This window comes from Corvus moneduloides, chromosome 2 (genome assembly GCF_009650955.1).
Source record: "Corvus moneduloides isolate bCorMon1 chromosome 2, bCorMon1.pri, whole genome shotgun sequence".
Taxonomy (NCBI): Eukaryota; Metazoa; Chordata; class Aves; order Passeriformes; family Corvidae; genus Corvus; species Corvus moneduloides.
In genome coordinates this window covers 57,460,107-57,485,061 of record NC_045477.1, presented here as the reverse complement: position 1 = coordinate 57,485,061, position 24,955 = coordinate 57,460,107, and the positions used below count along the sequence as shown (strand labels likewise).

Sequence of the window (24,955 nt, the reverse complement as noted above, 5' to 3'; positions counted from 1 at the left end):
TCTATTATTAGTATTATTATTATTTCTTAAATTATTTTTCAGTAGCATTATTTTTTCACTTCCAATATTCTGCCACTTGTAGAGGTATGCTGGTTTGTGCTCAATTATTTTTTAAAGCAAATAAATAAGTAAATAAATAAAACTCATTCTAGAAGTGGTGATTTGTTAGGGAGAGACAGAATATACCCAAGAGAACCAGACTGCAGAATATTTGCCTTCTCTATAATGAAGCTCCAGATCCTCAGCAATTGCAATTACAGCCCCTTCCACAGCAGGAACTGCTGTTGTTATTTATACCTTTTATAGTCCATGTCATGTAGAGAGGCTCCCAGAAGGTTTGGTATTTTAAGAGCAAAGCAGGCTGGATTGAAAATGGAAGCAGGTTGAAAAGCCTGACATTCTGCTTGTCTGCCCTTAGAAACAACTTCCAGTATATGGAGATATGAAGAAAACAGGAAAAGTAAGTTATGACACTGGCCTGGTTTAAACTGATAAAAACAATCCCAATTGAAAATATGGACTGTATTCTTTCCCCTTGAATGGCAATGAAATAAAACTATACAGAAAATATTCTCCTTAAATCACTTCAACATGCATATTTAAGATTGAATAATCCTGTAGATCCATAATTGTAGTTTAGAGCTTTGCCAGCCATGGAGGCTGAAGTTTTCTATGTGAGATGTCTGCCTTAGGCTTTTCTCTCTCACCTATCCTCTCCTGTCGTCCTGCTCCCAGAAGATCAAAAATTAAAATCAGTTTGTGCTAGTTCATCTAAACAACTGGATTGTTTCTGAGAACATGGGTGACAGGGATATTCTTTCTGTGTATTTTATTTTTTTTAAATGTTGCGCTGTCTCCAGGAAAACACACATATTGAGCAGGGTCAAGCAAGGCTGCATTTGCTTAGTTTGTGAATGCCTGTTCAAATTTGTCTGCATAGACCTGTGGTCGGCAAAATGGTGTTTGCCTGTCCTCAGCAGAGAATTCCCACATCCTCATAAATCAGACTTCTGCTAGCACCAAATTCTCTGCAGATGATGTCTGCACTTGAGTGTAGCCCAGCCCACTGGTACCCAAGGGTGCCTTCACATACTAAACTGACCTTATTTCAGGACCACTCCAGTTGACCCTGGGCACTACCTCTAAGACTACAAGGAATCTTTTTATTTGTGCCCACTCTTTCCCCTGAACTAAAGTCCTGTTGCCACAGGAGAAGAGAAATCTCCAGAGACGATTCATGTGCCCTACCTTTTGCCTCCTAGAAAAGGAGGCATTAGGATCTGGAATAGAATGTTTAGAGTCAATAGAAAAAAAGAGGTTTTTCATGAGGGCTAACTGATCTTAGCAACTAAGATATTTTAGCTATATCTGATCTTACCTGTGTATATGATGGAGGTATGAGTTGTGCCTGGAAAGGTTTATTTCTCTGCAGAGAATACAGAGGAAGATCTGAGAGGCTGGCTCAAATGTCAATGTCTATGTTTCAGATGACTCAAAAAGGACAGACTAAACTTACTCATTCTGATTTAAGAAGTAAATAGTGGATGGAAAAGATACCAAGGTGAATAAAAGATGCAGGAAGAGACAGAAAGAAAAAAGAGAAAAAAAAAATAGGGACAGAGCGTGAGGAGTAAACATATGAGTGGCAGAATAACCATCAGCTTGGAAGGTGTAAAAGTCAAAACTAGTCTCTAAGTAATGGTCACATGTCTCTCTTCAGAATGTGGAATTGGTCATAGAGAGCTTGATTTCTCGCATTCCTCCCTTTTAACAAAATACTTCTGAAATTCACAAGGAAAATTACTGTCTTAGCCCTTCTTTAATTTCTGGTGTCCACAGAGGGCAGACAGCTTATTATTATTGTCAGTTGCTCAACTAACTCAAATGGGAGAGGTATGAACTATGAATCCAGACATCTTAAACTGCAGTTAGCCATAGCTGTGAGTGGTAGCATGTAAAATACCATTTCTTAGTTTGCGTTTTAAAAGAGACACTATAGCGGTTTTAAGTCAAACTCTCAGGAGACAAGCAATATCCCAACCTAGGAACTTTTTACTATATCCCCATTAAATAGGATGCAGATCAGGCATGGGACTCTACGTTAATGTTTGCTTCATTCAGCAGTTCAGTATTGGTTATTTTTATTGACTAGGTTTAGGGTGAAAAGTGAAGATTTCATATCTTTATTTCCTTGCAGGACTCACAGCTACTTAGTTACAGAAGGCTGAAGATATCTTGGGAATAGAAGGTGGATTTACAGAAAAAAAAAAGGTCATATGTAGAGGCAGTGGGATTTCAGTGGTGAGAGCCAGTTTCTTCATTTGCCGGTTATAAATTATTTTGGGGGTACTGGATGATCTATGCAAATCAGACAACTTAATTTTGGGTTGGAGGTGACATGGCAGGAACACAGCTATAGATTGAAATCATTATCCATTGTGTCTGAAACATACAAAATGCTATGAAATACATCGAAAAATCAATATCCCAGCCTGGACACTAAAAAATAGGTCAATGTATTTGATAAAGCTCTACTGGGACAAATATCTCCTGGGAAATTCAGCTTTCTCATTAACCTCAGGGATGGTTAATTTCCAGACGATTGAAACTGGTTTTACCTGTTAACCATGCCTCTACTTCCCAAAAAACAGATAAAATCTCGCCTTTGCTCCATTCTTTTTCTTCCATGTCTGATCTGACAATGATATTTTTTTAAAGCAGGACTTTTATATCTGAACAGCAGTTAACACCTCTCCTATTGCTTAATATATTTTGCAAATCAATATCTGTGAGACAGTATGAGTGTGGTTCATCTTGATGAACACTGGACATTTGCAAAGCAGACATTTAACATTTGAGGCTCCTTTTACAGGCACAAGAGAGAAATGGGTGAGCTTTGGCAGCAAGTTCATCTGACCTATTTTAGACATGCTTATTTCTCTTGTCTAGCTATACTACCTTCAGGCAAGTACCACCACTGCAGACATCTGCATTGGAGAGGTTCAAATGTGGGCAAAACAAAATCCACCTGTCACCTAACCTTCCTAACAGAAAGGCCAAAATCACTAAAATTAAATGGGTTTACATAAAAGTAAATTTCTCTAAACATTTTTAACATTTTCTTACACCTTACAATTTTCCATTCCTTTTTCCTTGTTGTTCTTATCTTAGACAGATTTAGGATATTGAACATGCACAGATAAGCCTCCATGACTACCTACTTTGACAGATACACAGATAAGAATGTCCTGTTAAAGTGATTTAGCAAGGTTGAGGTACTTAGGAACAGCTTTAAAGGTGCTTCGAAAGTGGTTTAGTACCAGAAATGCATCATTAAAGCATTCATAGTTTTTTCTGCTTCTTAAGGGGGCCTGGGGTGGAAAAGAAAGAAAGGAAACAAGGAAGAAAGAAAGGCAATACAAGCATAAAACCTCGGCATTACCTCAACAGCAAAAATAACAAAATAAGCATAGGAGTATCCCCAGGATGCTGATTTGATTTGGCAGTACCTCAATTTTACTAAACTTCCAAGGACATACAAATGCTGAATGTTCTCAGTCTTTCACTTTACCCTCTGAATGAGGAAGTTCTCTTATTTTTTCAGTCACTGTTATCTGCTGAGAGAGCTACAGGTGGGACTCTTATGGACAGACTTATGAAGGAGCTTTTCACCCACCACTTACTTTTGCATTTTACTTTTTATTTGGACTTACCATTTCAAACAGAGAACTCTGTACAATGCAAAACTGAAAAGAGACATTCCTTTGTTTCTGCTGAATGGCACCCTCGTGGCTTCTCTTGCTGCAAGACCTCTGCAAAGAGCTGCCATAAAGGATAGGCTGAAAACTGTATGGTTTACACACAGTATGAGTATGTTTAGAGGGTGCTGTTTTGACAAATGGAAATTTTATTTCATATACTCATTGTATGTTTTTAAGCTCTATGGCAGAAGTCTTTGCTCAGACAAGAAGTGAAAGAACTCTAGCAAACTGGAAATACTTAAAATTTTCTGATAAAATATCTTTAATTTTAGTTCACAGCAATTCTGCTGCTTAGCTGAAGATGATTCAGGTGCTAGACACAACTACGTACACAGCAACTGCTTGTGAACACCAAGGGTCTTGATTTTGTAAAGACACCTCCATCAGATTGTAGAAAATGGCTTGTTCCGGTTTAATACTATTTTTAAAATTCTGATAGAAGTATCCAACTTGTATTTGCTTAGAAACTGCTCTCACTTCCATGCACGATAATTGAAACAGTAACTTCAAATATCTGATATTCTGTTACATGTATGTAAATTATTGTTACAAATTTGCTAAAGTCACGTTAAGTCCTAACCGCTGTGAAAGCCGAAACTGCAAAAGACTGAATCAGATTCCATAAAACCTTTTGGGAAAAAAGCTGAAATACATTCAAAACTTTAAAAATGCCAGTCCCTAGGGTGAAAAATAAATTTGAGTACCATAAGGCTTCATTGTGCTAATTTATGGCTATGCAAACATGATGCACCTACATAAAAAGTACTCACAGGAGAAAAGTATCTTCTGTGCCCGTGAACATATGTGACTACAGTCACTATATGTGTGATATATTGTCAAGATTTTCATATTTTCCCTGAGACTAGTCTAACTAATCACAGTGATGCAAGAGTCAACATTTATTTTTACAGGCTACCAGGAGCCATATAGTAATGCGTGTATAGAAATACACTTAGAATTTTTTTTTTTTTCCACCATGAAAGTAGGGCAAAATTCTATTTTTTCTTTGATGATGGGAGTTATTAATTTTTTTTCTATAACATTGCAGAAAAAAGGTACAGATACAGTCCATAAAACTTTTATGAATACTCTTATTTACACTGTGCTTAAAAAGAAACAACATCTGTGACTGCTTTATAGTTTCTTTGTTTGCAGACAAAATTTATCTGGTTTACAAGTTCCTTCTGAAAAGCAGCTGAAACATAAAATTCATCACAGCATTGTGTTCCACATTTGCCCTTTTGCTAATACACACCTTGTCAGGCTACAGCAATTGAGGAGGATCACAGTTCTTCAAAACCATTTAGGAAAAGCATGGAGGCAAGATTTAAAACGTAAGAAAACTGATTTCCTTAACACAGATGGCAGTAAAATAGCTACTTACTTGTTCAGTGGCTGCAGTTCCTAAAGAAATATTGTGTGACTAACTCTTTGATTCCTGTGCCAGTCTTGGGATGAGCACTTCCCACTGTGGTGGAGTCCTTCATGCTTTCATGTTTCTAAACTGGTGGTGCACAAAGCTGGATTAACCACACCATCCACAAAAAATCCTAGTGTCATCCCGCTCCAGCTCAGTGCAGAATTGAACCAAGAGGCCACAGAAGGCACATATGTCCAGCAAGGGTAAAAGAACTGCACCTGCTCTGCAAACAGGACAGCCTTCTGCATGTCTGTGCATGTACATACACATACACACACCAGAGCTTGTAGATTCCCAGCAGTAAATCCCTGCTAGAAATGCTACTTAAATTGTGTCAGCACTGCAGCTGGGCACCACTTCACGTCTCTCTTTGATACAGTAACATAGTAACAGGTAAATGGAACAGCTCCACTACTTCAATATATTTGTGACTGACAGGCATATTTCTGAGAGAAACTACTCAAGCAGTCTTAAACCTTATCAAACTTCCTCCTTGATTCTGAGGTCATACCAGCCAGCTTACAGCATATTTTGAATCATGAGAAAAGCCACTTTGTATTATGTTCTTCAGTTGCCATTTTTACCCATTTGTTAAGAGAGGTTTGAGATGTTGCAAAAATTCAAGGTGCCAGGAAAGCTTATGAAAAAGAAGCAACACATAATGACAGAGGTATTTTCAAGAAAGATTTGACATTTAGAGTAAAAGGGCAACACAGGTTGGGGAAGAGATAAATATAAGATGGCAGAGCTCGTCTTTGTATTTAGATGAGCAGTCAAATCTGATGCTCGGAAGCCATAGGGGATAGATGACATTAGGTCTGCTGCCCTATAAAAATGATAGTGAGATTTTTTTTTAGTTCTGGTGTATAATGTTTCTGCAAGAGAGCAAGAGAGCTAGTATATATACATCCCCAAAAACCTGAAGGCTGCCCTGAGATGAGTGAGATGTGTTTCAATCACTCACTTGTATATTACTGAACAATCTGGAAGGCCAAAACTTGACAGTTGTGCAGTTCTTCAGGGGTTTCAGAGGAGTAAAGCTGAGTGGATCTGTGCATTGCAATGGATGTTGCTCAAGCCTGGGGCTGTGCTGCTGTGTTTCAGGATGCCCACAGGGATGTTCCAGCTACAAAGTGACCTTAGCGGCAAGGGACGTGAACTTTTCTCTCAGCAGTCAGGCAGTTTTTCAACGGCTTTTGACAGGGAGTCCCAATTAATAAAATCATATTTCACCATTAAGCATAGCTCAATGTCTTTATTTGAAGATTCCAGTGCAATTGGTTTTTACCTGCCACCTGACTTCAGTTCAGAAGTCTCTTTACTTTTTCTATTTATATTTCTTCCTGTTGACGAAGCCTTTACTCATCCCCGTTAATGCAAGCTGGGTTAAAAACTTTTTATGCTTCTGGTATTAGTGGTAGCATGTACCATGTTTTGATTAGAACAACAACCCTGGGAAATTCAGGAATTTGTGCAGCTGCATCTTGAAAATGGAATCCTCTATCCTTGCCTGCCCCTAGAAATCTTCAGTTGCCTGGGATGTATGTGATTCAGACTAACCTTATCAGGAGAGCTTCGGAACAAGGTGGGTTCTGCTTGGCCTCCACATCTCTGTAATGGAGTCAAAAAGCATGACACATGTCTGAGTCCCTTGATTCTTCACTTCTTGTCCAGGAAATGTGGAAATCCTGCTGCAGACTATGACACTATAGCCCCAGCTCCTGACAGAATTGTGTTCTCAGTTGGACTGAGGAGCACTACTCCTAATGATGATCAAACTCCATGTCTTTTAGGTGAAATATTTCCAGTTCATCGAATTGGCATTTTGTAGATTGGTTGAAAAACTTTTGGAGGTTCTAATAGTAAACAGACTCTGTGTGAGCCAAATTTGCCCACTGGTGTCCATTCCAGCCTCATCCTTCACCCTGCCTTGGTTGTGCAATGGCCACTGCATTGGCACACAACACAGGGGATGATCTGGGGTTTGTAAACAGAACATTCAGAACCACTCTATTCACAGGTGAAAAGGAATAGGGAGCTCATGTTTAGCAGTGTTGACTCTGCAGTGGTAACACAAGTAAAATATTATGGGAAAAAAACCCTTTATTTTTATTGTTAGCATTTGAAGATAGCATTCTGAATACACTCTGGGATTAGATCTCCTGAGTCAAATAGCACTGTCTTTACCAACACTATTCGGAGAAGAATGGCCTTTTAAGTGATGCTTGGCAACCGCATTCTCCATTCTATTCTGTCTATTAGTTTTAACACTTACATGTTTGTTTTTCATTTTGAGTGAAAAATGCTCAAGAAGAATTTCATTCGTGCTCTGAATGCCAGCACTTTCAGATGGACGGCACCAGGCATAGGAATCCCTTCTGCAACTCTGACATTGCACTCAAAGTCTGTCTGGACCAAAACTCCAAGCCTCCCAAACCCACAATTGATGTCAGACACTTTTGTATGGATGTGCTTTTCAGTCCTCTGTTAGCTTACGCTCTATCCAGAAACAGATGGCTGTCAGACTGAGGGATGGGCAATCAGGTTGCAAAGACCAGGATGAACCACAGCCTATGAGAAGTTAGGCATCCATATATCCCACAGAAGCAGACAGAGCTATGCTGATCAAATTTTCTTAGGAATGAATAGGTGCACACCAGACTTCAGAAACACAACAAGGAACATTAAGTTTAATCTTGCAAAAAAGAGAGAGGGGTGTGGCTGAGGGGCCATTGCCAGGAGGTTGTTCTGTACAATTTCACATCATTGCCAGGGTGGGAGTAAGGGATTCTCTGGCTTCCCAGAAGAGGAGCAGGGGTTTCAGTGGAGGAAATGTGGCAGGAGGGGGAAGCCATTCACCTTTCTTCATTGTCAGCTGGGGCCTGCAGGAGCATTTTGCATGTAAATCACTCTCTCTTTTGTGCACGTTTGTTATTAATATAGTTGCTATTACTGTTCATTTTCTTATCTCACTGCTGTTTCCAGTAAATTTTTCTTATCTCAACCCATGAACTTCACTATTGTGCCTCCAGTTCTCAACTGTGGATCTGAACAGTAAAACCAAAATTCTTCCTCCCTTAAATTTTCAAGTATTTCCTTTTCTATTCCATACTATATAACTGGACTCATGTTTTTACAAATCAGATTTACTTGGACTGTCATGTGAGTTTGCTGAGTGTTTTAATATAATTCTCTACCAGATAAAAAAAAAAAATAGCTACTTTGATCAGGACTAAACCATGAAATCAGAGTTCACACATAATACTTAACCTAAATAAAGAATTCATGGGAAACAGAATCTTGCTATCATAATATTTATTGGAAAGGTATACAGAAATAAAAAATCCATACATGCTTCTCAGGAAAGCATAAATTTCCCAATGGATACTGCTGTATTCGACTTGAATCTAAACTAACACTGTAGATTCTAATAGCACTTGGCAAGCTGCAGACACATCATTTTTAACTTAGGCTTACATTTGAATCACCTGGAACTCAAATTTCCAATGTGACCTTTTCAGGGCTTTGTTTAGGAACAAAAAGAGTTCTCACTGGAGAGAGAAAACACCTTTTGGAGAACAAGATATATTGCTAAGGATAGAGGCTAAAATAGGTCGGAGCTGCTGCTAGTCTAGATTTAAATAAAACAATGACTATTTATGTAAGCTTTGTTGCCTTGAGATGAAAAAAGGGAATATAATTTTTTTACATTTAAACAAAAATTTGTGATCGTCTGTATTATGCTTTCAAGCACATATTTATTCAACATATGCCTGAAGCTTATAAAATGCAGGAATGTGGAAGTTTTTCTGCCTGCAATAATGGACACACTAAAGATGTACATGACAAACAGAATGTTTTTATTTGTGTCTTCAGTTCCGCAAGGAGTTCTGCACCAAAGAACATAAACAATGAAAGCCAAAGCATTTCTCACCTCTCAAAACAGACCCTGCAGTCTTTAATGACCATCTAAAATTCCAGCATATTAGGATCATATTAGATTTTTATTTTTCTTTTCCCATAGGTCTGCTGATAGGAGAAGCGCAGAAAATCTGACTTGCAAAGTGCAACTATCCTGTTCTGCTGTGTAACCACATTTATACTAGAACTACAGACTGGTTTTGTTCCTCATTTCCTTTATCCTTCCTAAGCTGCATAGCCTGGATTTTAAACTGCCTTTTCACTGCTGAGTTCAGAAATATACAACAGGAAATTTCAACTGCATATTTACACAGAAAAAAGTGGAAAGCATGGGAGAGCCAAAAAGTGTTTTGAATCTTTTTGTGGTGTGCTCAAAGACACAAGTGGAGAAGAAAGCCAAAATAGATATGCTATCTAATTGCTAAATATTTACTTAATGCAATCATCATTTATTGAGGAAGAACAAGAGTCCAAATATTTATGACAGATGATAGCATTAGTTACTATAGATGAGCTTTAACCTTAATTTGGGGGAAGAAGACTGCTATGACAGATCAGATAAAGATTAGTTTACATTATTCGAACTGATTATGCCCTTAATTTTCCACAAAAACGCAGCTCTAAATCCACTGCAGAATTAAACAGCTCTTCCTCTGAGCTAGTGCCTTCCCTTTAGTCCTTCTTCTGCCTGTTTCATCCATGGATGCAATGCCTGAGTGCGTGGTCCACCATTCAAAGCGTGTCATTTTGATGCAAATGGCAAAAGACAGGGTAATACATTCTTTCCTCTTTACCATTAGAGGCATGCCAAAAGGGCAGAAAGAATTACTTTGTTCAGTTTTATCCCTGCAACCACCTATAAGCCTGAAAACCGCTCTACACGGAGATGGAGCAAGTAGGAACAGCAGTGGGAGAAGATGCCTCTCATCTCTGGGCACCTGATGAGCTCCGGTCAGAAATCCATGCAGGCAATTAAACCATCATCCTCTGAAAGGAGCTGAACAATCCTTGAGGTTTTGAAATTATATTTTTTTCAATCTATGGAGATCTTGCCTGGGAAGGGAAAATTGGAGTAGGTGGGCTAGTTGCAACAAAAGGATACAATACATATATACAACAGGGAAAAACTTTGGACAATGAATGAAAGCTACCAGCATCTGCTCAGAGTGGCTGCAGGAATTAGTGAACATGACAATTAGCGGATTCCTAGAAAACATAACTTTTTTCCCATCTAATGGATCTAATTTATATGAAGTGTATTCAAAACATCACTTAAGGTTATTACCACATTTCTGAAATAATTTCATTCAACTGACTAACTGAAACACTTTATGTGCCTTTTATTAATGCATAAACATGATTGACTTGCACTTTACTCATCTGAAATGTTAAAATGTTCAAAGAAGCATAAAACCAGAAAATTACTGGACATTTCCTGGTTGTTGCCGAGTGAGACAGGCAGGTAGCATGAACCATAACCAACCTGTGACCCTTCCCTTCAATACTAGTGCCACTAATGAAATCTGATGTCAATCAGAAACCTCATCAAAACAGCATGATCACTTGCCATCAGTCCCTTAGAACAACGTAACAATCTGAAAATTGAATCGTAAAGAAGTGTTTTGTTAAAGATTGTCTTGGCAAAGTGACTGCCTTTATATTCAGCTTATACAACTAATGCTGCATCTGCTTTTGGTTGACTACAGTCGGATTAAATTTAGAGCTAACATGAGGTACATACTGCTATACAGTCACCTCCAGCTGAGACTCCATGCAGCGTTGTTAGAAATGCATTATTTTTTCAAAGATGCAGTATGAAAGCAATGTTTTAATGCTCTGATACAACTGAAACTTCCCTTTCCCTTCCCAATAATATTTTCCAACACTGTGGCAACATGAATTACATAAAGCCTCTCTGGGCCAGAAAAGAGCGCTTGAAGAATAAGCAGTACAAACTGAAGAACTCTGCTTCACATCATTAAAAGAAACAAAAATATATTTTTTTTTCTGAATAGCTGAACTAGGTAAAGAAAGAGAAATTACACAGCAGGAAAAAGAGAAAAATTTTTAAGTAAAAGAGATTATTTCAAATAATCTGAAGACAAACAAGGTAGAGTAAACTAAAGTTCATACTAATATTAATGGGGTCATAATATGGCTAAAAGCAGGTCTGCACTGTACCATCTGGATGGACTGTGTTTACACTGTTTCTACTTCTGTAGGCTTTTAACTGGCTCGTTGTTTGATTGCATGTAATTGCTTTTTGATTTACTGTTGCTTCAATTCTTGCATGGTTTCCATTACATGATATACTCATACCTATAAGAAAACTGTTCATCAGCAGATCACATGGATTTGTTAGTTGGCTACATAAGTTCTTTTTTAATAAAAGAAATATGTGTAAATTATGGATGCTGCTTTGTTGCTGTAGAACTGTTCAGACAGGACACACTTAGATCCTTTCAAGTTGCTAGAAAGAGCACACCCTGTGGTGAACTGAGAGGGGAGCATAGCAGACACAAAGACTCAGTTTCCCCAGGCACACTGAGCTAAGGCCACCCCTCATGCAAGCAGGGTGTAAGCAGACAAGGTCTCTCTCACTGATAACCCTAGTAGTGGGGTAGAAATGATAGTCACTTGAAGGAGTCAGAGACTCAGCGTAGTCCTGTCTCAACCACTCTATTAATACCTACAAGAACAGCACAGAGAATAGCAGGTGCCTAATCCTGTTTGTACAGCAAGAGATGTGAGGGGAGCGTTTCTCCTGCCTGCTGACAGCATGGCTGAGATCTCCGTGCAGCACACATCCTCTGAATTCTGTCCAAGCATTGCAGCATTGTCTTTGCAGCACAGACTTTGCTTTAAAATTCATCTTCTGGCACTCAGTTTGGAGAATAGCTGGCTGTTTGGCACCCTCTGCACCAGATGTTATCTTGTAAACTCAATGAACAGATGCCTATTCCATTCTCACAATAAAAGAATAATCAGTTACCACTTAATTCTGTGATTTAAAGTTAACAATATTTAAGATTTATAAATATGCAACAGAAGCGTGTTAATTCTGTAACTGTACTAAAAAAAAAGGCATGTAGCTCAGGAATGAAACAAATATTTCATAAATATGCCTAACAATAAGGATTTAATTGATTAACAGTTTTAGCAGAACAACTGCAAAGAAGATTGCAGTTGTGAAGCACGTTTGTCATTTGACAAAGGGGAGGCTGTTACTCAGTATAATAACAATACTAGGTTTATTTTCTTTTAAGTATTCAAAAATATCTGCCTGAAAAATTCTCCAGATGAGACTGTTTGCTTATAATCTCAAGGTGGATTTCATACCATACTTAAGAGAGCAGACACCAAGGAGCACTGCATCATAGATCCTGTTATATTTATGAGGCCAGTTATGGCTTCACAGTAATCAGAATTTTCATGGAAGGAGTTCTCAGACCCCTGTTTCATAGATGGATGACTAGGATACTTCATATGCCTTTTTTGACTCCTCCACCATGGCTACTTCAATACCAAATGTGATAGATGGGAAAAACTAGACATCAAAACAGCAGAAGGTTAAATTAATCATAAACCACTGCACTCTGTCAATTTATGCATTTATCCTGCTTCGCGTATCTAAGTTGGATGAAGTGCCTGGAGATTTTTGGTTGAGCAAACTGAAGTAATGAAAACAATTTCCTAAATAAAATATAAGCATTGTCAAGAGGTCATAAATAGAAGTCCAGCAAGATGAGTTTCCATCTCAAAAGGAGCAGAAAATTGGTTCTTTCAGAACCACAATCAAATGTGCCAATAAGCGAAATTTTGCGCATTGAAACAGAAAGACAGAGCACTGCAAAATGTGATAACCCTGCAAGTTAAAAAGGTTTATATCATAGCCACTGCTGTTAGTAACAAGGTTAGTGGCACAATTTATATAAACCACACCAGTTTGTTCATCATCTTTCAACAACATATTCATTCAAGACCAATCCCTGTTTTCGTTTCCCATGAAATCAAATGCTGAAGATCAGTTATCAATTATGTCAATTTTAAAGAATTTACCATTCCCTCAAACTCATGTATTTCCCTCCCTTACTTTTGGCAACTTCTCTTTCATTGAAAAATAATAGTATAAAGCAGACAGTGGAATCTTCATTCTGAGTATTAAAGTTCAAAAGTTCAGAGAACAACTACAGGAAACAGCCAAGTTTTTTTTTAATTATTTTTTAATTAGTTCCTATGAAAATCTTAAAGGATCAGGCATAGCAGTAGAAAAGAGCTGGCAAAAAATGGTCCATATAAGAAGATCTAGAGGAAAAACATATCCCCACTCAATGATATTGGTCTAATATCTTGAACCCAACCTGCATAATATTTGCCATTTTTTAACAACCCATAGATGACACTAATTTACTCTGGAAGGTAAAGATAAGGGCAAGTGGTGAAGTACTGCAGTAAGACTTGAAGCCATGTTAAAACTAGGAAGAACCAAGGATCAACAGGAGCAGATGTGTACAGTGAAATAGTTGCTGCTGAAGACCACACATGATCCACATTTCATAAATTTTTTCGCTATTTTTTTTTTTAACTTAATTAGGGCTTATTCCAATCTACTCCCATGGGTTCAATGTTTAAGGATAGGACACCCAAGCTGAACTTCAGGAGCTTATCTTTTGGTTTCATTACATCTGAAGGAAATCAAAGTCCTCTTCCTGTGTGTACAAATGCATGGGAAATAGAGACAATCAGGAGATTTGCTCCAAAAACACCCTCCTGTTCCTACACCACCAATACAGGTGCACTCTTTGTAGCTCAGAACCTAAGCAATTAAATAGCAGGTAAAATAGAAAACACATAATTTGAGAATGCTGGACATGTGGAAAAAGCCAACAATCATGACTTTGTACACAGGGCGATGAAGTCTGCGGTAGGCTATTACCAGGCACAAATGAGGTTTCAGTCACAACAGTCAGCCCTTCAAACAGCTCAGCTCAGTGCTCATGAAAGTAAATGTGCTGGGTTTCACTGGGATAGAGTTAATTTTCTTCACAGTAGCTGGTATGGGGTTGTGTTTTGGATTTGTGACCAAAACAGTGTTGGTAACACAGGGATGTGTTTGTTACAGGTGCACAAGGAGCTGGGAGGGGACACAGCTCGGACAGTTAACCAGAATTGGCCAAAGGGATATTCCAGATCAAATGGCATCATGCTCAGTATATAAATCTGGGGGAAGAAGGAGTAAGTAGGAGGACGTTCTGAGTCATGGTGTTTGTTTTCCCAATTCACCATTAGGCATGACAGAGCCCTGCTTTCCTGGAGATGATTGAACACCTGTCTGCCCATGGGAAGTGGTGAATGAAATCCTTTTTCTGCTTTGCTTTTGTGTGTGGCTTTGACTTTACCTGTTACAGTCAACCTGTGAGGTTTCCTACTTTACTCTTACAATTCTCTTTCCAATCCCACCAGGGGAAAGTGAGTGAGCAGCTGTGTAGTGCCTAGCTGCTGTCTGGGGTTAAACTGAACAATAAATCAAATTAGTAGGAAAGGAAAGGAAAACAAACAGAAATATCTTTGTCTTACTGCAAAAGTTTCAGCCTTATCTCCTGGTTTCTTTACCCAAAAAAGATGTGGAAAAATTTCATAGACCAATAGGAGGATGGCAAGTACACTCAATGGCATAGAGCAGCTTCCAGGTGAAAATAACTACACAGAGTTATTTTCAGCCTGGGAAAGCAGTGACTAAGGATAGGATGTGGCAGACATTCACAGAATCGTCAGAGGAATGGAGAAGGTGGAAAGGAATCTGTTCATCCTGTCTGAAGATACGGAGGAGAACAGGGGCATATCATATGAAACTAGAATGCTACAGAACCAGCAAAAAGATGTGGTCGTTCATATAGCACATCATTAAATTGTGTGCAAGTCCTTGCCATGGGAAGCTCTAAATGCTAGAAGTTTACATGCTCTGAAAAGCTGACTGGACCAATTCATAGGAATGATGACCTGTCAAGAGCTATCACCTCTGGCTCAGCTAGTCTTTGAGCAATGAAGTGCAGCAACACAAAGTATTTTTTGGAAATACTTATACCTTCCTGTCCTCCTGTACTCTTTCTTAGGTTTTAATTTCAGAGCTGAAGACCGAGTATTGTGTTAGACCAACTTTTGACCTGACCCAGTTTGACTGTTCCTGCGTTAGCCTTTCAGTCACTAGTCAATGGGAATAATCTAATAAATCAAAAATCAGAAGTTGATTCTGAACTGAAAAAAAAAAAAAGAAAAGCTGACTCAACAGATTTGATTTATTTTTATTTACTCTGGAACATGATATTGGAGACTTAGATTTATAACCCAAATTTGTGCTGGGAAAAGAGTTTACATGTCACAGTCCTACACAAAGATGATGAAAAACTGTGAATGTAACAGAAAGTCTAAAGTTGACTCTCAGCATTCAGAATTATTATTTCTCAATGTATTTATTCCTGCACAATGAAATTTCCTAGCAAATGATCGTGGCTTTAGCATGCTAAGACCAATTTGATTAAAATTTCAAATACATGATGGAAAAAGAAATATGTCAGCAAAGCACGTCAGTTATTAATGACAAACTCTAAATTATGGTAGGCTGAACACTCTCAGCAGGTTGGGGGATTTGATTGTAGTGATCTTTGAGTCTGTCTTACAGAATTGCACTTTTTGCGGTTTGGACGATGTTAATTGTACCTCAGAGAGCACAACCAAATACTTTTACAAAAGCAAACATTTAATAGTATTTACACCATTTCCTTCCTTCCTTCCTTCCTTCCTTCCTTCCTTCCTTCCTTCCTTCCTTCCTTCCTTCCTCTCTCATTTGAGTGTTTGGGTATTTCCCTATTCCTGTCTCCTGTCAAAGGCGCATTTGGAAACAGTTTGCAAAAGTCCTGTTTTTATCCCGCTTCTTGAAATCCACATGATAATTATCCTAATCTAAAATTATCCAGTTTTGCAATGTGCTAATTTACATCTTAAAAAAAATATGACAAATGGATGAGTTATTATAAAAAAAAATTAGATCCCCTACATTTTGTGAACTGTGATTTTTTCCTATTTATAATGGAGCCCAAAATGCTGCATATGTTGGCTGAGGGTCACTAATGCTAGTAACTATTGCTCACAGCTGTTTTTTCTTTAAATACAGGATACAGTTGAAATAAGATCTGTGTCTGCCAGCACTGAGCTTCCCTGGTTTTGAGGGGGAATCAGGCATGTCCTGATTAACTGTGACCATGATTACTTTATTCAACAAGCCGCATACACGAACCAGCAACACATAATTAAAAACTGACGACTGCATCTTGATGAAAGTGGTTATTTCATGTAAACTGGGACCTTCTGGGAATTTTTTCCCCACCTTCTTTAACCATTACCACTAACTAAAACTCCAGGTTAATAGAGCTGTTACGAACAAGCAGTTAATAAGGCAGCTGTCTATGGCTTCAGCCACTCTGTGGAAACTAAGATATCATTTTGAAGGTGATGACATAATTCACAAGGAAATGGTGATTAATCCATCACACAAACTAGGACACTTCAGACTATGAGTAAAAATGCACATTATTCATTTGATCCAATTATTGTTCCAGGTATCATTCTACAGCAGAGACTTCAATTTTATTTTTTTTTTATCTTGAACTTAATCTTTGCAGGAAGAAAAAAAAAAGGAAAAGATGGAAAAAACCCAAATCAGAAGTGGAGATTTGGATTACTACTGGACTATGAATGCGGCTGTGGCAGAGGTTTCTGACCCCAAAGGTATCTTTTGCCACAGTGAAGTCCATTCCTTACTCCCTGAAGTATTCCTTGGGCAGAGCCTCTGCATGGGAGGGCACTTGCCCTGCTCATTGTAGCCTGCATATGGAAATTACCATTATTTTATCTTCAGCAACCCTCCTACAACTGACTCAGTGAAAAGAAATGGTTTGGGTCCAAACAATGCTTGCAGTGACCCTGTATCAGTGACCTAACTGCTTTTCACCTCAAGGCAAGAGCTGAGGTCTGTGGGTGCAAGGATCTCACTGCTCACTGGTCAGGAAGCAGCTGGCCATTCCTAATCTGGATGGCATGAAAGCTTCAAATGGTGGTAAATTAAGCACAGGTTAGTTTGGGAGCTGTAATCAAATGCAAGCAGGTTGCAATTGAGAGTTTGGAAATCTGGGCTGACAAAGTCCCAGGAATGTGCTGCGCTATACATACAGCACATATATAGATGCAGATAAAATGAGAGCTCTGTGTTAAGCACTTAGAGGTTTGTTTCAGCCCTCATATTATGGAATGGGTGTGCCTTATACAGGAGTGATATTCTTCATTGCCATGACTTCATGATCTTTGCAGTGAGACAGACTTACATCCTAAACTTTGGTACACCCCAACATACTCTGGCGAACTGGAAATCCTGTTACTCAGGCTCCCTTTGTCATCCAGGCTCCTCCACCAGGGTTATACTTTTCTATGAGACATTAAAAAGAGGCTCCTGAAGAAAGTAAACTAAAGGTCTGAACTGTTCACTGTGTCACTTTGGAAAAACAAATCCTGTACTTATTTCACGGCTGGAAATGATATCTCAGGCACAATCAAGAGTAAAGCATGAAAACGGAAAGAACCCTTTCAACACAGACATTGCCCCAGCTTTTACAAAGCATCCAGCTGCAGAGGGTTCATTGTTAGCACATAGGCATTCTTAAATATACTAGCTTTTTAAATTTCACAAAAAATGGATTTGGAGTTTTGTTCATATCAAAAGAATTATAACAAAGAAACAGGAGACTGAATTGATGATTAAGAAAAGCAGACACATTCATTTTCTTTTCCAAAGCAAAGCACCATAGGAAAACCAGACTACGGCTGCTGAAGGCATTCAGTGATGAAGAGTTTAGATTAGCATGCAAACAATAAAATGTTTGACTACATAAAAGATAACCTGAGTACCAGGTCTATATTTTATGCAAAAACTAGTTATAAAACTGCTGCATAAACGATCCCCATAGGGATAATTTAGGGAAAAATAATCTGAAATATTTACGTACCTGACAAACACTCCAGACTCTGGGATATTTTTCTGCTGTTTATATGCCAATCGTCTAAGCCTACAATGCCTGGCTGTGATATCCAAAGTCAGGCTGACCACAGCTGCCAGCCTTGACACTGGGAGCAGCCTGGCTATGTGAGAAGGGCTAATCAGCCCAGGTGGAATATCACGCTAAAGCAGCCCCCCAGCGCCATGGCTGGTGTGTTCACACAGCTCAGGTGTTACTGAAGCCTGCCACAGAGACACATCCTAGGGTGATAAAGCTAACATGACAGCTGAGCCTCAGACCACCTACATTAACATTTCATCTGAGCAACGGTCCCTAAACCCATTGCAAAATGGTTGGAGCCCAAAGGATGCATCCTCCTCACCTTCACTTTTTGTGCCCTGCACCTCTCTAAAAATGTTGCTTCCACCTTATCAGCCTCCCCACGTGTGCACATCTCCCCAGTGAAATACCATGTCCTACCTTGTTCCTGAATCCTTGGTCCAGAGTTCTTGCACAGTGGAATATGCAGAAGAGCCGAAAGCCTCTCCATACTAGAAGCATCACGTGTACCAGAGCATTGTACATTGATCCTGTACCTATTTATTCCATTTTTTTACCTTGTAGTGCTGGCAATACACCTCTCTTGCCTTTTGAGCAGCAGCACTAACACTGAATAACCAGCAAAAGAGACACATTGTAAGAGCTTATGAGCCACATGCATTTTGAAAGCTGGAGTTTGGCCATCATCATCATAAAATGAAAATACACCAGGTGTAGAAAAGTCTGCAAAAATCAGTTTGGAGAGAGCTTTTTCTTTCTTCAAGGGAGATTCGAGGAGCTTAGATTGTTTAGTCTAGCAAAATGAAGTGAAACAGCTAAGGGGAAAGGTAAGGGAGGATGTGTTTGCTCTCTATTAAATATTAATTAATACTCTATTAATTATTAATAAAGAGCTATTCAAGATAAAAGGTAATGGTGTCACAAAACAAATGGATAAAGGTTGTTCGTGAATATATTTAGGCTAGGAATGGAATGCCTCTGTCAAGAGACTGTATGTTCCTGAATTCCATGTGCCAAGAGAGGGTTCAAGCCCTGTAGCCCAAATCCATTCTTTCATCTCGCTTCTGAAAGAAGATGCTAAGACCTAGTTTTCAAAGTCCTTTCCTAAATCTTGGGCAAAGAGAAAGCCAGTGTTTTCTAAATACAGGGGAAAAACCTCATCGTCTCAGACAGTTTTGAAAAGTGCTATTTGTAGTTTACATTATGAAGTCCACTTACACTGAGGTGGAATGAAACCACTATGCGGCCACCTGCCCTGCTGCCAGATGTTTATAGCACTTCACGGCTACCACCCTGGCCTGTGTTTAAACTAGAAGACTCTGAAGTTCATCTTCAGGATCTATAAGTGCACAGTTCTCCTAAGAACCACCTCAAATACATGGATCCATCACCAGAAGCATAAAAAGAGACATGTGATTACAGTGGGAGTGGGGGATGCTCCAAATGAGGTTTTCAAGACAATATTGTTTAAATCTCAACTGTAGTACTACAGTTGCCTATTGAAAGATATAGGTCAGTGCTCTGTCATAATCAACTGATCTCTTTAATACAGAGGTGGCATTGAATATTTACACAAAACATATCCATTACAAAAAGTTGCTTCCTGATATGAGTCATCCAGCAAGGAATAAGGCTTTATTGTGAATGGTGGGGCAAATGCACTGGGGAATATCATCACATCAAAATATATGCTCTTACTTCAGTGCTTTGTTGTCAGAGCATTTAAATTCTATGTGAAAAGCACAGAGAGAGTAGATAAGTCAAAGACATTTGAAATAGAATGAGAAGTACACCAGAACGATAAAAAAAAGAGAGATCAATAAAAAAAGTCAAGTTTTCACCAATAATTTTAAAGAAGAGTGTTAAGAAAATAAATGTGGGTATAGACACATGGGAAATGGACTGTGGTTGTTTAAGGAATGTAAGGGAACTTTAAAGACTGAATCTTGGACTTAATCCCATTTAGAAAAAATATTTCTAATACCCGTTTCATAAATCTCTTAGAAGTTTTAGTACAGTTCCTAGTGAGAAAAGAAACCACAGAATGAGCTAATATGTGGCATTTATGTAACAGCATATTCAAAAGGCTCCCATGTTCAGAGAGAGCCTTGCAATCATGGCTACTCCGTGCCCAGCAAGTGGTTCTTTCAAAGCAGGGTTCAGGTGCACCACTTCACAGTCAAGAATAATTTGCTCACATCCTCCTGCCCCGTCTGTTACATTTGCTTTCTGGTTCAGCAAGTGACTACAGGTCATACATAAAACTTAAATGTAATAAAGACACAAATCCCAGGTTACCCACATAAATCCCTTGGTCTTCCATTGCTAAGATTTAAATTCAGTTGGTATGACTTAAACCGCACTTTCAATGCACTTGAGTAGCCAAAAGAATTTCCAACTTTCCCCCCCCCGCTAAAATAGGTTCTTCCATATTTTATTTGTTCTATAGGCATAAAAAATAGTCACAGAGGGTCACCAGCATTATATCATTAGCATGATATTAGTCTTGTCTGTGGAAGCAGAACTGTCAGTCTCTCCATCTCCTGGCACTGTGCCTGGTGACCAGCAACGGCTGTGACTGGAACTTTTATGGCATAACCAATGAGCACTAGTAGGTAAGAAAAACAAATTGAAAAAAAATGCCCCAGAAAACCAAAACCTCACAATGCTAGAAAATGCACAAACTGCTAAATTTTCACCATTTTCAGGGGGGTTTGTTTGTTTGTTTACATTTATTATGTGCATAGGTCCTATAGGAGTATTATCTACTATAAATATGGAAAAATTAACCCCTGTTTCTAAACCAGCATTTCTGTACTGGGATTTCTGAGAAAAAAAAAAAATATGATGTGTATACAAAATGAATACAGAAAATTGCTAAACTCTGCTTTCAAACCTGTTCCCCACAGAAACCACAGATGTGTATTGTGATGGGCAGATTCAGCAGGCAGGATAGAAATCCAGAGGTCTGTAGAGTCTCCATACATTCTATGAATTACACTTACATAAGTCTGTCTAATGAAGTGTATTAGAATAAATGCCTTACCCCTATCAATACTTGCCTCTGTTGAAGTTTGACTTCTGACTGCACAGAACTGGAATTTTTTTTACCTTCTGAAGAAAAGTGGTGTGATGACAGCCACTACCAGGGAGTGTGCAACTGGTGCTGGAACTCTCAATAGATTTTGTTTGTTCATTTTAGTTATCGCACTTCAGATGCCTGATGGTGATTTACAGTCAAGGTGCACAGAAATTAATAAGATGATCATGTCCTACCCTCACTTACATAGTTACCATCACTGGGAATGAATTGAGAAATGAAAGAAAAAAGGGGAAAAGAAAGATAAAGGGAGTAGGCCCTGATTTTCTGAGGAGTTGAGCACCTTGTAATGCCATGTGTGACCGACCAGGAGCAGAAGCAGCACACCAGATCAGCATCTACCCAAAACAGAAAAGGACAATTTAGTTACCTGCCAGATATTTCCTCCAGCCTACAGAAGGAACATTTCTCTCTGTTATTGACAAACAATAAGATAAACTGCAATACTGGAGTTTCCAGTCAGGAATGCATGTAATTGCAAACCAGCTACTGTTTGTTTTTAAATGACTAAAATACCAAAGTAATCTCAAGAAGTCCTCTGGAAAATGGGATTTATAATGAAAAATATTTGCTGAAAAAGCAAAAGTGAGAGTACAGTTTGTCCTCCCATTTGTCTTTTATGGTGCTTGACAAATTGACACACAATTGTTAATTATGGGCACTGAGTGCCACATGATTATGAATAAAATATTCCAGCTGATTGTAGCATAAGTCTAATAGCATTTCCAGGAAATTAAGTAGCATTCTTACGGATACTGAAGCCTACAAATTTCAAATCATGACATAATTAAATTTCTCAAGCAAATATTCAAAATGTTCTTAATTTTTGGTTAGCATTTAACCATATCACAACCTGAGAGTGTTCTCTGGAGAAATGTTTTGAATGCAGGCTTTAACAGCCACTGTGGGACACAAATCTGCAGATCACTGAAAATTATGCAGACGAATGTAATTTTGTACATTTTTTTGTGCAGGGTGTTTTCTGAATTTTTCTCTAAAATGGAGAAAAGAGAAAAGTAATTTTTCACTTTAGAGGTGTCAAAAAATGTGAAAATACCTAATAGACTTGGGATGAGGCAGCTGCAACTACATAGTAACCAGAAGTGGAGAAGCTGACACACAATGATAATTTTTCTTCTCACTGAAAGCTGTGGGAATGTGTCCCTGACCTCCTCTTCCTCACCAGAGCTGGAGTGAACTTGTGTCCTTTTCCTGGTCAGGTCCAGTCCCTATGCTGGCACCATCTTCTCAGAGGCAGGATCAGGATGGAGAGGGTCACTTACAGGCATAGTGCCTAGTGAGGAGGAATCTCATTGGCACCACGTTTTCCATCTCCATCTCCATCTCCTCTGTTGTCTTCTCTATGTTTAAGAAGTAACACGGATTAAAAGAGAGTTCAGATCCATTACATACACAAAGACATACATTTTTTTCATAGGTTGGGAACAAGCTTCAGAAGACAAATATTGTGGCATTATTGGGGGAGTGTAACAGGCAAAGCATGCCAAAAAGGAAAACACTGATTGAACACCAAGATATACCAAAAAATAAAATTTGTATTGTAACCTTAAAGGAAAAGTGTCTTCTGAAGTGAAAATCCAAAATTTAAAAAAAAGGTGTACTCCTGTCAGAGATTTGTTTCTTCTACATTACATCTTGCTTGTCTCAAGTAATAGGAATACACAATGTGTTTTCATGTGTTAATTGTAAACTAAATATTTTATGAATCTACATAATTTTCTTGTCTCTGGAAGGTCCCAGTTGTTCCTTCAGCTTTGGAATGCCAGTCCAAACACATCAATTCAAAGGGTGAGCCAGATTACAGTACACACAAAACAGTGTCATGGAACGACTATGGCTTGAAAGGCCTCTTGGAATTTGCAATTTTTTTGGTTCTTCACTCAAGAACAGGATTAACCATGCCTGCCCATTGCAGAAGGGGGTTACACATATTTGTCAGTGACCACAGGACCCTCTAGGTCTAAGAAGTACAAGCAAGGATCACCACTCCTTCAGCAAAGTGCACACCAGCTTCCTTGTCTGGTGTTGCTCAGCTCTGAAAAGTGACTCTGCTAACAAAACATTTTTGAAGAAAACAAACATAGATAAGATACTCAGCACAATCAAGGGTCTTCTATTCAGCATGGTAGATGTTTCTAGTTCAGGCTGAAGATACAATTCAAGAGTGTTAAGACAAACTCCTGAACAGAGACAAATACTTCAATGCTCAGCTGTAGATAATGCTCCTTGTGGGTCCTGAACTCACTTTGCCTTGAGGCAGCTGCAAAGGATCCTCATCAGGTTTCCCTTGCACTGAGAGCTGCCAACACAACTGATCACCAATGGCCTCAATGGCTTGATCTTGCTAAAGCACAAAGGTTGACAGTGCACACTGAGAGACTCCAGGAGATGGTGAGATTGTTAGAATGACTGGAAAGCCTTCAAAATAAACCAGAGAGGCACAAAGCTACCTCTAATCTATACTTTCCATGGAGGCTTCATCTCTGTCAAAATATTGATGAAACAATTCACTACTCAGCATCATGTTCTCAGGTGCTCGGCACCTGCAAGCACAGTTTTTCAGAAAGATCGGTTCCTCTCTCATTGCATTTTCCACATTAAAGTAGCATCTTTTAACACAGCAGAGCACCCCACAGCTCCCTCATCACTATTTCTAGAGAGGATTTCTGAGTAGCTGAACCTTCTCTTTCATATCCTATTGAAACCCCCAGGTGTGCGCTCAGGGCTGGGGCTGGAATCCGAACCTTTCTGGAAGATGCCTCCTGCTGTGACCCCTCGCCATATTTGAAAACAAGGAAATAATGAGGCATCTCCTCATCAAAGCCAATTAAACCACTGCCATCTATTCCAGAGGAGGTAAGATATGGAAGGCAAATGATTTTAACAACTATCTGCAACCATTTTTGACATACAGTGTAAAGCACTGGATATATTATAATCTATACTGCTTAGTTTCTGTAAGATCCTACTAACAGAGCTTGAGGAAATAATTAATGTTTAGGTGAAGAACATTGGAAGGAGAATGTGCAAAATGGATACAAGCTGGGAGGAGAAGGGGGAAGGAGCCTGGCAGGGGGCTTGGCATACAAAGGGGAGAAGGATGAAGGAAAGAGAGGAAATGAATGGAAAGTGGGTGAAAACATACTACTGAACATCAGAACATGCAGTTTGGTCAATAGTTCAGAAAAATGATACAATCTTAATACTTTTTGGTTTTTTCCCCTGACGTTTGAGAACCTGAATTACTGAAATAAATAGGCTTGTAAAAACACTTGTTCATCTTGCAGCCAGTTTAGTTCCCTGTATGGCTCACCGATCCGGGGTGACAAAGGCAAGTGTTAATGAGCAGTTTGCAAAATACACTGTCAACTTGTGAGCACGGGTTCAGAGGGCACCAGGCTCCGGAATGACATCGACACTGCTTGAACAGCTGGCCAATGGGCAACTCCACTCTGTCGTGTATCAAGAAGAATTTAATTATGGTACATTTAATCCATTAAATTAACTTTTTTGGAGTCAGATTTTCTACTTCAGATATTTTTAAAGGCATCTACTCAGCTGAAGGAATTCTCAGCATGAAATACAAATATTTATAAACAGAAGTCATGCTGTCTCCATGTTGCAG

At 38.8% G+C, this 24,955-nt stretch overlaps 1 protein-coding gene across 10 annotated transcripts in view; it reads right to left on the bottom strand.

Moving 5' to 3' along the window:
* Positions 1 to 24,955, bottom strand: part of ENOX1 (ecto-NOX disulfide-thiol exchanger 1) — a 359,067-nt gene that overhangs the window by 187,960 nt on the left and 146,152 nt on the right. For 2 of the 10 annotated variants that reach the window (XM_032099809.1, XM_032099810.1), the window contains exon 1: positions 18,630 to 19,008. The exons of the other annotated variants lie outside the window; for them this stretch is intronic. The gene's annotated coding sequence lies outside the window, so the exon portion shown is untranslated. Of the gene's footprint in view, positions 1 to 18,629; positions 19,009 to 24,955 lie in introns of those variants that run through there. 10 annotated transcript variants of the gene reach the window in all.